Raw genomic sequence first — 16,824 nt, 5'->3', positions numbered from 1 at the left:
TAATATTGAATTTTGGCAATTTAAAAAAATAAGTTAATGCTTAAATTCACATTCAAAACTTATTTGAAAAAACTATTTTTATTAAAGATTTGAGACACCAACAAACTTTCCACTTCAATTTTAAATGTTCAAAAATTCCACGTAAAAGCGAAGCTGTCAGAAAAATTATGCAATTCAGTGAGATTGTCAACACAGAACAGAATTTTTCTTCTACTTTATATTTCAGAAGTCTTCTTACAAAGTTGAGTTTTATAGGTGACCTACATTCTGCAGTCACCCCAGTCTGACTTCTCACAATACAGAATAAAAGTGTTAGTCTCATATTTGAGCACTTTATATTCAACATTTATAAGATGAAAGAAATAGACTGCCTAGTGTATCTGGCTCAAAAGGAGTGTCAGCTCAAAGGAAGCATTTTATAAAAATCATGGTATTAAATCACTTTGAGTTCCATTTTAACAGGAACTAGTTATTGGGGCACAAGGAATTCTGAATATACTCTGATCTTTATCACATCATGTCTCACCTACACTTGCTTCCCATTTAGCCTTTATTCATAAATATTTGCCTTCTGTCTACATTCACATACATCTACAGTAACCGGAATGAGATTGATGAAATGCAAACCAGATGTGCTTCCTCAGCTTAGAAGTTTTCAGTGATTCACCATTATCCTTAATTAAGGTAAATCTAAAATTATCCACATGGACTGTAAGACCATATGATCTTGCCCCATCTCTTTCTCAAGCTTCATCCCAAGCTGCACACCTTCTCATTTCCACATTCCATCCACATTGGCCTTCCTTCACTCCTCGTCCATGCCCCTTCTCACTCCAGTGTCTTGCACATCAGTTCCTCCTGCCTGTAGTGTTCTCCTCTCTCCTCCTCTTTCATCAAGTTAACTCCTAGCCATGCTCATCTCAAGCTGCATTTCCTCAGGATGATTTTCCCCATCTATGTAAGTCCCCTGTTGTAAACTCTTAGATTTTTCTGCAGTTCTCCATCATGGTAACTATCATCCTTGCATTTTCTCTTCTGATTTCCACCTGTTCAACAAAATTATGAATGCAAAAGGGCAAGGATTATGTCTATCATGTTCACTGTTGCTTATCCTAGTACCTTCCATGGAGTAGCCAGATGTTTGATGAATATCTGAAGAATCAATTAAAAAAATGGAAGGAACTGATATTTCAAAGCATAGCTAAGAATTTATATAGTAAATGAAAGGGCAGGAGAAAAAATAGAATTAGTTTATTTTAATGAATTTTATTTTAAACATAAACAAAAGGAAGGAATAACAAAGATAAAAGCAGAAATAAGTAAAATATTAAAAGATAGAGAAAATCAAGAACACCAAAGTTGTTTCTTTAATAAATTGATAATGTCCTAACAAGACCAATTAAGTATATTACCAACATCAAAAATGAAACAAAGAGGGCGGAGGAGTCAAGATGGCAGAGAAATAGGAGGCTGAGACTACTTCAGGTAGCGGGAGATCAGCTAGATAGCTTATCTAAAGATTGCAAACACCTACAAATCCAACGGGAGATCGAAGAGAAGAAGAACAGCAACTCTAGAAACAGAAAATCAACCACTTTCTGAAAGGTAGGACTGGCGGAGAAGGGAATCCAAAGAGACTGGAAGATAGACCGCGGGGGGGGGGGGGTGGGGGGCGGCTTCCGGCAAGCGGCGGAGCAACGGAGCACAAAATCAGGACTTTTAAAAGTCTGTCCCGCTGAGGGACATTGCTCCAGAGGCTTAACCGGGGTGAAGCCCAGGCGGGGTCAGCACGGCCTCAGGTCCCGCAGGGTCACAGAAGGATCGGGGGTGTCTGAGTGTCGCAGAGCTTACAGGTATTAGAACAGGGAAGCCGGCTACAGAGACAGAGCCAAGGAGTGAGCTCTAAGCTCGGGGTTACCTTGAACTGGCTACAGGCTCGGTCAGCTCGGAGCGCAGCCAGAGGCCAGGGTGACGGGAGTAATTGGGCGCTTTTCTCTGAGGGCACACTGAGGAGTGGGGCCCCGGGCTCTCGGCTCCTCCGGGCCGGAGACCAGGAGGCCGCCATCTTCATTCCCGCCCTCCGGAACTCTACGGAAAGCGCTCAGGGAACAAAAGCTCCCGAAAGCAAAGCCAGCAAACCCGAGCGGATTACTCAGCCTGGCCCCGAGTAAGGGCGGGGCAACTCCGCCTGGGGCAAAGACACTTGAGAATCACTACGACAGGCCCCTCCCCCAGAAGATCAACAAGAAACCCAGCCAAGACCAGATTCACCTACCAAGGAGTACAGTTTCAATACCAAGGAGAGCAGCGGAATTCCAGAGGAGGAGAAAGCAAAGCATGGAACTCATGGCTTTCTCCCCATGATTCTTTAGCCTTGCAGTTAATTTAATTTTTTTTTCTTTTTCAATTTTTTTTCTCTTCTTCTGCTAAATTATTTTAACTTTTACCGTTTTCTTTTTTAACATTTTTTAAATAGTTTATCTAATATATATATTTTTTTTTCCTTTTTATATTTTTTCTTTATCAGTTTTCTTTTTTTAATTGTTTCTTTTTTTTTTTTTTCTTTCTGAACCTCTTTTTATCCCCTTTCTCCCTGCTCACGATTTGGGATCTCTTCTGATTTGGCTAAAGCATATTTTCCTGGGGTTGTTGCCACCCTTTTAGTATTTTACTTGCTCCTTCATATTCTCTTATCTGGACAAAATGACAAGGCGGAAAAATTCACCACAAAAAAAAGATCAAGAGGCAGTACCAAAGGCTAGGGACCTAATCAATAGAGACATTAGTAATATGTCAACTCTATTAGTAACAGAGTTCAGAATGACGATTCTCAAGGTTCTAGCCGGGCTCGAAAAAGGCATGGAAGATATTAAAGCAACCCTCTCGGGAGATATAAAAGCCCTTTCTGGAGAAATAAAAGAACTAAAATCTAACCAAGTTGAAATCAAAAAAGCTATTAATGAGGTGCAATCAAAAATGGAGGCTCTCACTGCTAGGAAAAATGAGGCAGAAGAAAGAATTACCGATATAGAAGACCAAATGACAGAGAATAAAGAAGCTGAGCAAAAGAAGGACAAACAGCTACTGGGCCATGAGGGGAGAATTCGAGAGATAAGTGACACCATAAGACGAAACAACATTAGAATAATTGGGATTCCAGAAGAAGAGGAAACAGAGAGGGGAGCAGAAGGTATATTGGAGAGAATTATTGGAGAGAATTTCCCCAATATGGCAAAGGGAACAAGCATCAAAATCCAGGAGGTTCAGAGAACCCCCCTCAAAATCAATAAGAATAGGCCCACACCCCGTCACCTAATAGTAAAATTTACAAGTCTTAGTGACAAAGAGAAGATCCTGAAAGCAGCCCGGGAAAAGAAGTCTGTAATGTACAATGGCAAAAATATTAGATTGGCAGCAGACTTATCCACAGAGACCTGGCAGGCCAGAAAGAGCTGGCATGATATATTCAGAGTACTAAATGAGAAAAACATGCAGCCAAGAATACTATATCCAGCTAGGCTATCATTGAAAATAGGAGGAGAGATTAAAAGCTTCCAGGACAAACAAAAACTGAAAGAATTTGCAAATACCAAACCAGCTCTACAGGAAATATTGAAAGGGGTCCTCTAAGCAAAGAGAGACCCTAAAAGTAGTAGATCAGAAAGAGACAGAGACAATATACAATAACAGTCACCTTACAGGCAATACAATGGCACTAAATTCATATCTCTCAATACTTACCCTGAATGTTAATGGGCTAAATGCCCCAATCAAAAGACACAGGGTATCAGAATGGATAAAAAAACAAAAACCATCTATATGTTGCCTACAAGAAACTCATCTTACACCCGAAGACACCTCCAGGTTTAAAGTGAGGGGGTGGAAAAGAATTTACCATGCTAATGGACATCAGAAGAAAGCAGGAGTGGCAATCCTTAGATCAATTAGATTTTAGGCCAAAGACTATAATAAGAGATGAGGAAGGACACTATATCATACTCAAAGGAACTGTCCAACAAGAAGATCTAACAATTTTAAATATCTATGCCCCTAACGTGGGAGCAGCCAACTATATAAACCAATTAATAACAAAATCAAAGAAACACATCAACAATAATACAATAATAGTAGGGGATTTTAACACTCCCCTCACTGAAATGGAAAGATCATCCAAGCAAAAGATCAACAAGGAAATAAAGGCCTTAAATGACACACTGGAACAGATGGACATCACAGATATATTCAGAACATTTCATCCCAAAGCAACAGAATACACATTCTTCTCTAGTGCACATGGAACATTCTCCAGAATAGATCACATTCTTGGTCCTAAATCAGGTCTCAACCAGTATCAAAAGATTGGGATCATTCCCTGCATATTTTCAGACCACAATGCTCTGAAGCTAGACTCAATCACAAGAGGAAATTTGGAAAGAACCCAAATACATGGAGACTAAACAGCATCCTTCTAAAGAATGAATGGGTCAACCAGGAAATTAAAGAAGAATTGAAAAAATTCATGGAAACAAATGATAATGAAAACACAACGGTTCAGAATCTGTGGGACACAACAAAGGCAGTCCTGAGAGGAAAATATATAGCGGTACAAGCCTTTCTCAAGAAACAAGAAAGGTCTCAGGTCCTAACCCTACACCTAAAGGAGCTGGAGAAAGAACAAGAAAGAAACCCAGCAGGAGAAGAGAAATCATAAAGATCAGAGCAGAAATCAATGAAATAGAAACCAAAAAAAACAATAGAACAAATCAACGAAACTAGGAGCTGGTTCTTTGAAAGAATTAATAAGATTGATAAACCCCTGGCCAGATTTATCAAAAAGAAAAGAGAAAGGACCCAAATAAATAAAATCATGAATGAAAGAGGAGAGATCACAACGAACACCAAAGAAATACAGACAATTATAAGAACATACTATGAGCAACTCTACGCCAACAAATTTGACAATCTGGAAGAAATGGATGCATTCCTAGAGACATATAAACTACCACAACTGAACCAGGAAGAAATAGAAAGCCTGAACAGACCCATAACCAGTAAGGAGATTGAAACAGTCATCAAAAATCTCCAAACAAACAAAAGCCCAGGGCCAGACGGCTTCCCGGGGGAATTCTACCAAACATTTAAAGAAGAACTAATTCCTATTCTCCTGAAACTGTTCCAAATAATAGAAATAGAAGGAAAACTTCCAAACTCATTTTATGAGGCCAGCATCACCTTGATCCCAAAACCAGACAAGGATCCCAATAAAAAAGAGAACTACAGACCAATATCCTTGATGAACACAGATGCAAAAATTCTCGCCAAAATACTAGCCAATAGGATTCAACAGTACATTAAAAGGATTATTCACCAGGACCAAGTGGGATTTATTCCAGGGCTGCAAGGTTGGTTCAACATCCGCAAATCAATCAATGTGATACAACACATTGATAAAAGAAAGAACAAGAACCATATGATACTCTCCATAGATGCTGAAAAAGCATTTGACAAAGTACAGCATCCTTTCCTGATCAAAACTCTTCAAAGTGTAGGGATAGACGGCACATACCTCAATATTATCAAAGCCATCTATGAAAAACCCACCGCAAATATCATTCTCAATGGAGAAAAACTGAAAGCTTTTCCGCTAAGGTCAGGAACACAGCAGGGATGTCCGTTATCACCACTGCTATTCAACATAGTACTAGAAGTCCTAGCCTCAGCAATCAGACAACAAAAGGAAATTAAAGGCATCCAAATCAGCAAAGAAGAAGTCAAACTATCACTCTTTGCAGATGATATGATACTATATGTGGAAAACCCAAAAGACTCCACTCCAAAACTGCTAGAACTTGTACAGGAATTCAGTAAAGTGTCAGGATATAAAATCAATGCACAGAAATCAGTTGCATTTCTCTACACCAACAACAAGACAGAAGAAAGACAAATTAAGGAGTCCATCCCATTTACAATTGCACCCAAAACTATAAGATACCTGGGAATAAACCTAACCAAAGAGGCTAAGAATCTATACACAGAAAACTATAAAGTACTCATGAAAGAAATTGAGGAAGACACAAAGAAATGGAAAAATGTTCCATGCTCCTGGATTGGAAGAATAAATATTGTGAAAATGTCTATGCTACCTAAAGCAATCTACACATTTAATGCAATTCCTATCAAAGTACCATCCATTTTTTTTCAAAGAAATGGAACAAATAATCCTAAAATTTATATGGAACCAGAAAAGACCTCGAATAGCCAAAGGAATATTGAAAAAGAAAGCCAAAGTTGGTGGCATCACAATTCCGGACTTCAAGCTCTATTACAAAGCTGTCATCATCAAGACAGCATGGTACTGGCACAAAAACAGACACATAGATCAATGGAACAGAATAGAGAGCCCAGAAATAGACCCTCAACTCTATGGTCAACTCATCTTCGACAAAGCAGGAAAGAATGTCCAATGGAACAAAGACAGCCTCTTCAATAAATGGTGTTGGGAAAATTGGACAGCCACATGCAGAAAAAAGAAATTGGATCATTTCCTTACACCACACACGAAAATAGACTCAAAATGGATGAAGGATCTCAATGTGAGAAAGGAATCCATCAAAATCCTCGAGGAGAACACAGGCAGCAACCTCTTCGACCTCAGCCGCAGCAACATCTGCCTAGGAACATCACCAAAGGCAAGGAAAGCAAGGGCAAAAATGAACTATTGGGATTTTATCAAGATCAAAAGCTTTTGCACAGCAAAGGAAACAGTGAACAAAACCAAAAGACAACTGACAGAATGGGAGAAGATATTTGCAAACGACATATCAGATAAAGGGCTAGTGTCCAAAATCTATAAAGAACTTAGCAAACTCAACACCCAAAGAACAAATAATCCAATCAAGAAATGGGCAGAGGACATGAACAGACATTTCTGCAAAGAAGACATCCAGATGGCCAACAGACACATGAAAAAGTGCTCCATATCACTCGGCATCAGGGAAATACAAATCAAAACCACCATGAGATATCACCTCACACCAGTCAGAATGGCTAAAATTAACAAGTCACGAAATGACAGATGCTGGCGAGGATGCGGAGAAAGGGGAACCCTCCTACCCTGTTGGTGGGAATGCAAGCTGGTGCAACCACTCTGGAAAACAGCATGGAGGTTCCTCAAAATGTTGAACATAGAACTACCCTATGACCCAGCAATTGCACTGCTGGGTATTTACCCTAAAGATACAAACGTAGTGATCTGAAGGGGCACGTGCACCCGAATGTTTATAGCAGCAATGTCTACAATAGCCAAACTATGGAAAGAACCTAGATGTCCATCAACAGACGAATGGGTAAAGAAGAAGTGGTATATATACACAATGGAATACTATGCAGCCATCAAAAGAAATGAAATCTTGCCATTTGCGACGACGTGAATGGAACTAGAGGGTATCATGCTTAGCGAAATAAGTCAATTGGAGAAAGACAACTATCATATGATCTCCCTGATATGAGGGAGAAGAGATGCAACATGGGGGGCTAAGGGTGTAGGAGAAGAGTAAATGAAACAAGATGGGATTGGGAGGGAGACAAACCATAAATGACTCTTAATCTCACAAAACAAACTGAGGGTTGATGGGGGGAGGGGGGTTGGTAGAGGGGGGGTGGGGTTATGGACATTGGGGAGGGTATGTGCTATGGTGAGTGCTGTGAAGTGTGTAAACCTGGCGATTCACAGACCTGTACCCCTGGGGATAAAAATATATTATATGTTTATAAAAAATAAAATTTAAAAAAAAGATTCCTATAATTAAATAAATAATCATTTTTAAAATTAAAAAAAAAAAACACCAGAAATAACAAGTGCTGTTAAAGATGTGAAAAAAAAAATTTATACAAGTTATTTATGCCTCAATAAATTGGTGTAGTTCTTCTGAAAAAAAAAATGAAACAAAGACATTATTACAGATAATACAGCCTTTGACAGGATAATAAGAAGATGCTATGAAAAATTTTATGCTGATAAAATGGGCACATCTGGAGAATGGATAAATATATTTTGTTATGTTGACATTATGGATGTAATACATGATAGGTAGCAACATAGAGAGGAATGTACTATTGATACATTATATTGAATGACAGAGACTGTCACAAAAGAAAATACAGTATCTATTTCCATTTATACGAAGTCTATAAACAGGCAAAAATAGTTAATGGAAATAAATAAAAGAATTATGGTTGTCATTTGGGGCTGGTATTGACTGGAAAAGGAAATGGGGAAAATTTCTAGGACACTCTTCCTCAACTGAGTGCTGTGAAAGAATCAAGTCTCACATAAAATTATCTGAGTGACTATTGTTCTAGGTCTCCTAATATTAGGAGATGCACAATGCCAACCTAGATGCACAACAGATAAGTTAATTCATTAGAAATAGTATGCACCATCAGCTTTAGGGTTTAATTCTCTCCTACAGCCCCAGTTGAGAACTATCTAGGGCCCTACGGTCTCATACCGTAACCACTAGTAACCACCGTAACCACTAATACATGTGGTCATACAAATTAAATTTAAAATACTTCAAATTATATTAAAAATTCAGTTCTTGAGGCAGACTACTACATTTCAGATGCTCAAAAATCACATGTGTGTAGTGGCTACTACATTGGCAGCACAGATACAGGACATTATCACCATCACAGAAAGTTCTGTTGGATAGTGCTGGTCTATGGTGAGGTGATGGTTATTTGGGTTCTGACAATTGTCAAAGTTTATTAACTATAAAATTAATATCCATGCATTTAACTGTATTGTCTATTTTACCACCAATTAAAAAATTCTTAAACTGGTAAATATAGTTTTAAATCATATAAGAATAAGATTTAAAATTCAATGATAGTAATGTGCTATTGTCCCACGAATCATGGAAAACAATCCATTTTCTTATTTTCTCTTATCAGTTTTCATAATATAACAAATCTAATGAGCTACAGCATTTCATATGATTTCCAATCTTGAGTAATCACTTTCCATGAAAAGGGCAATTTGGAAACGTATATCTGAGCTTGAGTTCATTCTGCAATATAATTAATACCCCCAGGGCTGGTCAGATTTGTATTACATTCATTTCACCCAATTTGTCTGTAAAGGATTACAGGACCAGAGTATATTGTGGCAATACGTGGACTAAATACTTAATATTCAAGATAGGATTTAACACAGCACAGTTGGTAAAAAGCATCACTACCACCACATATAACAAAATATCTTCTATTAAGTATATCAGCATTTTTCATAAAGCCAGACTTCATATTATAAAACCACAAGACACTATTAATTGGACTCTAAAATGAACTTGCTAAATAAGTATTTCAATGGGTTAAAATTAAAGAGAATATACAGATTTCAAAGGCATTGGTTTAGACCAAAATGTCTTAGAAGCAAAAATCAAAGTCACCAATGGTTGTTCTCAGTCAGTAAGTATCCAATTTAAAGTAAAATGTGATATTCATTCCAAATAAACAAGCAAAAACAGGAAAATGAAAGAAAAAAATGTCTCTGTCTCCGGGATTATCCTACAATTTATTTCCTATCAAGACCATATTCACCTTAAAAAAAAATCCCAGTCATACAAAATTTAATAGCTGAATTACTGTCCATGGTCTAAGCACATATACAGACATACGATTTGGTGCCCATATGTCTAAGCCTGCCTTAAGACTCAGGAAGTGCCATTAATATTGTAAAGATTAGTTCTAATTTATATAGCTCAGACACAGTAGGCTCAAGTGAGCTCATACTGTCTCACAAAAGCCTACTACACACATCTATTCCCTTATATCATCTATCCAGAAATTCAGTAGATGCTACTTTCAAGATATATCCAGAATTCAACTACTTGGCACACTGTCACTGTTACGGCCCTGGACCAAGCTACTAACAGCTCTCCCTTGCTCTTCCCTGTTCTTGAGTCCCGACTAGAAGGGCATTCTAGCCCCCTGCTGTCTATTCTCAGAACAGCAGCTCTAGGGACACAACGTTCATGTCACTGCTTTGCTCAAAACCTTGTCATGATCCTTGATCTCATTCCTAGGAAAAGCCAAAGTCCCTGCAGTGGCCCATTCATCTCTTTCCACTCTGAACACAATTTTAGTAACTTCTCCTCTCACCGTTTCTACTCCAGCCACATTGGCTTCTTGGATATGCCAGCACTCCCACTTCAGTGCCTTTGCATGAACTGTCTTCATGGTTAGAATGCTCTGCCCCTAATATCTTACAGCTACCTCTTTCACTTCCTTCAAGCCTTTTCTCAACTGACAGCTTCATAATAAGCCCAGCTCTGATCACACTATTCCCAATTGCAACGCCCTCTTTATCCATCATCCCTTCCCGCATCCCAGCATTTCCACGCCCCTTTACCCTACTCTACTTTTCTCTTTCTTCACAAAGCACTTAACAACTTCCAACATATTTTATTACTTGTCTATTTCGTGTAAAGAAAGGTAAATAATGCCTAAATACTTAATGAACGAAAAGGCTTTTGTCTACTTTGTGCACTCACATATCCTAAGCCTCTAGAATAATGCTTGAGACATTATAGATGCTCAAGAAATGTTTGTTTATGGATAAACTAATGGCTAATTAAAACTCTAGAGAATACCGAATGGCTTCATAATTTCTCCCTTGATTTTAAAATATGACAACATGATAACTGGCTCTGAAAGATACCCAATGTGTTGTGGGTCTGAAAACATTTGAAATTGTTTAATCATATCTATGATTCCATTCTGTAAACTAAAGTCTGTCAGAAATCTAATGCCAGAATTGTTATGGGAATTTTCTTTCCCACTGCATCACTTTCAAGAGAAGGTTGAATCATTTCCTGAGACCATGAAGGCTATAAATACACAAGCTGCTTTTTAACTGGTAAAGAGACTCTAGGTTTGTGAAAAGGGTTTAAGAAGATTTTAGGGACACAAGGGCGAAACCTCTGGTGCCAGATCTAACCTCTGGTTTATAGGAGTAAAGAAACAAATAATTGAAGCACTCAATGAGATTTTATGCTTGACTGCTACATTATTTTATACCTACACATAAACTACTTTCCATTTTCTCTACTGGATACTAACAAAGTATAAATAACAATTCAAAATTTAGAAGTGTAAAATTTTTATACCAAAAAAACAGTAGAATTAGTGTACTTTCTATTGTTTAACAGTGTAGGTAGGGATGAGGAAAATTATATCATTATCTCTGAATATTACAATCCCAAAGTTTTATGAAATGGTTAAAAATTATATGGAAATGATCATATGTAGTGAAGCAAATTTCCAAAATCCCTTCCAGACTCAATTGTTTACATCTTCCAGAGCCATGGAGAGATGTAAACTAACAAATAACCTACCTCTGTTTAAAAAAAAGGTGTTGCAAAGCTATGTATACTTAACATATGCTTAAAAAGCTTACAGTTCATTACTATCAGTGACAGCCATTACTCCCAGCTTTAGCACAAATTAAAGGAATAGAAAGAGTTTTTATACTATCATGAGTACCTGAATGGGAAGAGGTAAAAGAAGAACAAATACAAGGGGATACTAACTTCTCCACGCTTCTGGAGGGTAAGGAGGTTGTTTGTTTTTGTTTGTGGCCATTACTCGGAAAGGAAAAGTAACGATGCTTGAACCACATTTTTATCTGCCAACTTTTGAGAGAAATATATAAAATAAGTGGTGCAATAAAGAGTTTTGGTTCCTGCTGGCATGGCTGATAACCACAGCTATCAGCATTGCACGGTGACACAAGAAATAGACTAACTGTAGCAAAATGGTCATCATCTCTACCCAGCCCATCCAAATACAGCTTAACAGGCACAGTTCTCAATAGCAAGATAAACAGCCTTGGAGTACACGTGACCACAAGATATAATGGGACCACAGACTTTAAAGTGAATCTTTACTGGTTTGAAAGTTCAAATTGGAAGCGAGTCAGCTAAAGAGGAAGTATCATTAAGCAACAATGCATATAAATAGCATTGTTCTTTTATTAATTAACTCCTTAGGTATTAAATTTTCTTGTTGCTTTATATCATAGCTAGGAAGAACTTAGACTTCTCTTGGCTCTAAAATTCTTGTTTCACTGTGAACAAAATATTTAGGTACAACATATGGAAGTTTTCCAGTTTTGCTATATTTTTCAATTAAGTAACAGATATTTAGTGACTGTCTACACTTTGCTAGACACATGGTGAGAATACAACAATAAAGAAGACAGGTAATGCCTGGGGCACGTTACAGAGCATAAACACATAAACATGTGGCCCTCAATCTAGGACCAGATGGGTCAATGTATACATTCATGGCTTTCTAGACCAAAAAAAAAAAAGGAAACAAAACAAAACAAAAAAACAGGAGTATATTTAAAGCCTGCTACTACTATGAAAGCAGAGCTCTGAAAAGTAATCACCTTAAGGTTTTGCCATAAAACCTTAAAACAAAAATTGAGGGAAAAGCAGGTAAAAATACCCACTGCATGTTACACTCAGTGCCTCAGGATGATATTTATCTCCACAGTAACTTTCAATTAAATCTCATTTTCTGTGATTTATACTCTTCCACCAAAACATCAAATAATACACTTAGGAATTCATTGTTCAAACATACTTGTACATGTGTGTAAATGTGTAAATACAAAGATGTTTATTAAAATGATATTTGTAATTTTTTTAAATAAGAGAAATAACTTAATACCTAAAATGTGGGTTTAGTAAATAATTATTTGTATAATGGGATATTAGATAGCTATTAAAAAGAATGTGTCTAATTCACTTATACACATAGGACAGTGCCTTGAAATTTTGGAGGTTTTTTTTTTTTTAAGTTTGTTTCTGAATTCTTTTTTTTTAATTTTTATTAATTTTATTTTTTATAAACATATATTTTTATCCCCAGGGGTACAGGTCTGTGAATCACCAGGTTTACACACTTCACAGCACTCACCATAGCACATACCCTCCCCAGTGTCCATAATCCCACCCCCCTCCCAACCCCCCTCCCCCCATCAACCCTCAGTTTGTTTTGTGAGATTAAGAGTCACTTATGGTTTGTCTCCCTCCCAATCCCATCTTGTTTCATTTACTCTTCTCCTACCCCCTTAACCCCCCATGTTGCATCTCCTATCCCTCATATCAGGGAGATCATATGATAGTTGTCTTTCTGGAGGTTTGTTTTTTTTTTTTAAGATTTGATTGATTTTATTTGAGAGAGAGCAAGAGAGAGCGCACACAGTGGGAGAGGGAGAAGCAGACTACCTGCTGAGCAGAGAGTTATACACATGCCCATCCCAGGACCCCAAGATCATGACCTGAGCCAAAGGCACACATTTAACTGACTGAGCCACCTGGACACCACAGTGCCTTGAAGTTCTGTTAAGTGAAAAAACACAAGAAGCAAATGATATTCATAGTTACAATACATTTGTGTTTTTTTAAGTATATGCATATAAACATTTATATACAAATAAATAAAGTCTAGAAAGGCAGTATCTAAGCTGTGAACAGTGCAACAGTTTCAAATTTGTACACTTGGTGTACTATTAAAACAGTGAAGTGAACATGCATTGCTTTTCTAATAAAAGATAATTTTTCATAGGTAGGTCTCTCTATTCTTTGCCAACTACCTAATTATGAAGAAATGGCTTAAGATCCTAGTAAAATGAACTTAGAAAAACACCAATTATAGAACAAAACCAAACAGGAAAGACAGAAAGAATATCTTTCTTGACACAAACTTGCACTCATAGGCCTGTGTCCTAAATGTCACACAGATACATATTTGCAAAGCACCCACACACACCAGCATGGCATTGACAGTCTGAATGCACAGGTTGGCCTGTCATCCCAATAAACAGAGAAACTGGTTCCCAACTTATAAGAGCTAATCAGGTAGGGGTGCCTGGGTGGCTCAGTGGGTTAAGCCTCTGTCTTCAGCTCAGGTCATGATCCCAGGGTCCCGGATCGAGCCCCACATCAGGCTCCCTGCTCAGCGGGAGACTACTTCTCTCTCTCTCACTCCCCCTGCTTGTGTTCCCTCTCTTGCTGTCTCTCTCTCTCTCTCTCTGTCAAATAAATAAATAAATCTTTAAAAAAAATAAAAGAACTAATCAGGTAGTGCCTTTAGCAGAAAATTGATGTCATCTCCCACTATGAGACTGAGGATCATGATGGTACCACAAAATCTAGGCATTCACTGTAGCCTGAAGTCTGGTCAAGAACTTGACATCATTTTACCTCTTGTAACTCCCTTGCCAATGACTATGAGGACTGAGGTGGTGAGGGGGATGGAAGTCTTTCAGTTTGGGGAAAATTATTAAAATGGTCTTCATAAAGAAACTGGTTGGAATCACAAGTTCAAAAACTAAATCTGTGGTGACCTCACCAACCAGGAATCAGTCTCTCACTTCCCTTCATTGGGTCAAATACCTAACTCATGATGAAAATAGTACAAAGACAAAAGAGAATGACTGAGTACACCAGTCACGGGGTTATAACTTGGAGTCTACCTTTGGTCAGTCTGAAGAATATATGTATGTGGGTCACCTTTTTAGGTGACAAATGATTGAGAGTTTTATTTTGCCTTCAGTATGACTATTTTATTAAAAAAGGGGTACCTGGGTGGCTCAGTTGGTTGGGCGACTGCCTTCAGCTCAGGTCATGATCCCAGAGTCCCAGGATCGAGTCCCGAATTGGGCTCCCAGCTCCACAGGGAGTCTGCTTCTCCCTCTGACCTTCTTGCCTCTCATGCTCTCTCTCACTGTCTCTCTCTCAAATAAATAATAAAATAAAATAAATCTAAAAAAAAAAGTAAACCTATATTATCTGGTGAGGGGAACATAAGTCAAATACTAAGACCAGGACTTAATTCCTAAGCAGTCAGTCTGGTGCCAGTAAAGGAGGTCTATGTTTCTCAATATGAGATCTCAAATAGATTGATGGATTATGAATAAATAGAATAGATGGATTCAGCTTTCAATTCTGCAAGAAAAACATCAAAATTATTTTCATAAATCCATAACATTCTCATTTATTTGGCTGTTATTTATTTAACAAATATTTATTGAGCAACTATTCTGTGCCAAGACTATTCTAGACAGACAAGAAGACTCTCACACTTCAAAGCGAGTGTTAATCAAGCAATATGTAAACAAACAGCTGTGAAGGGGATCTTGTCACCTCCCCCCACACACGTAGATTTTGTTCTTCTTAAGACTGGACTACCCCACAGTGTAGTACTTGGATCTATTTTCTTTTCTATCTCTGCCTGACTTATTTTCAGTATTCCTCAAATATGGTAGTTCCAGGGTTTATTTCTCTAGTCTTGTGACTCCAAAATTTATAGTCAGGCCTGGAGTTCTTTTTGAACTCCAGACTGATATATCTATTAACATTTTCCCTTGATATGTAATAGACATCCCTGACTTGACAAATACAAAACCAAGTATCCAATCTTCTCTCTCAGACCTGAATCTCCATGCATCCCTCCAAAAACCTGGACATCCTTGATATTCCCCTCACTCTCTGTCATTCAGCCATGCAGCCAGCATCCCACATCCAATTTTTTTTTTTAGATTTTATTTATTTATTTGTCAGAGAGAGAGAGAGGGAGAGAGAGCAAGCACAGGCAGACAGAATGGCAGGCAGAGGCAGAGGGAGAAGCAGGCTCCCTGCCGAGCAAGGAGCCCGATGTGGGACTCGATCCCAGGATGCTGGGATCATGACCTGAGCCGAAGGCAGCTGCTTAACCAACTGAGCCACCCAGGTGTCCCCACATCCAATTTTTTAAAATAGCTTGCTTCTCTGCCTATAAGACAAATCCAAAATCAAACTACTTCTTACCACCTCCACTGCTAAAGTTCTTATTTCAAGCTATCCTCTTTCTACCTATTCCCCTTTCGCTGGTCTCTTTGCTTCTACCTTTGCTCCCCTCAGCCTTACAGCAGAGACAAGTTAACACTTAAGTCAGATATAACCACTCCTTTGCTCAAAACCCTCCTCTCCCCACATGAGGCAAATCAGTGTTCCTCAAATATGGTAGTTCTGCCTTCACCTCCGGTTGTTTGCTCTCTATTCCCTCTACCTGGAATGTTCCTTCCCTAAATAACAGCATGATTAATTCTCATCTCTCAAATATTTGCTCAAATGACAGCTTCTTTTTTTTTGTAGTACTTTTTCAGTGCATTTTTATTTTTTTAAATTTTTATTCCAGTATAGTTAACACACAGTGTTATATTAGTTCCATGTAGACAGTATACTTTTTTTTAATTTTATTTTTTCAGTTTTCCAAGATTCACTGTTTATGCACCACACCCAGTGCTCTATGCAATATGTGCCCTCCTTAATACCCACCACCAGGCTCACCCAACCCCCCAATCCCCCTCCCCTCCAAAACCCTCAATTTGTTTATTAGAGTCCATAGTCTCTCATGGTTCATCTCCCCCTCCAATTTCCCCCAGCTCACTTTTGTCCTTCATCCAATGTCCTCCGTGTTATTCCTTATGCTCCACAAGTAAGTTAAACTATATGATAATTGACTCCCTCTGCCTGACTTATTTCACTCAGCATAATCTCCTCCAGTCCCATCCATTTTGATACAAAAGTTGGGTATTCATCCATTCTGATGGAGGCATAATACTCCATATCTTCTTTATCCATTCATCTGTTGAAGGGCATCTTGGCTCTTTCCACAGTTTGGCGACTGTCGCCATTGCTGCTATGAACATTGGGGTACAGATGGCCCTTCTTTTCATTACATCTGTATCTTTGGGGTAAATACCCA

This window comes from Lutra lutra, chromosome 5, assembly GCF_902655055.1.
Source record: "Lutra lutra chromosome 5, mLutLut1.2, whole genome shotgun sequence".
Classification (NCBI taxonomy): Eukaryota; Metazoa; Chordata; class Mammalia; order Carnivora; family Mustelidae; genus Lutra; species Lutra lutra.
This window is presented reverse-complemented; position numbering follows the sequence as displayed.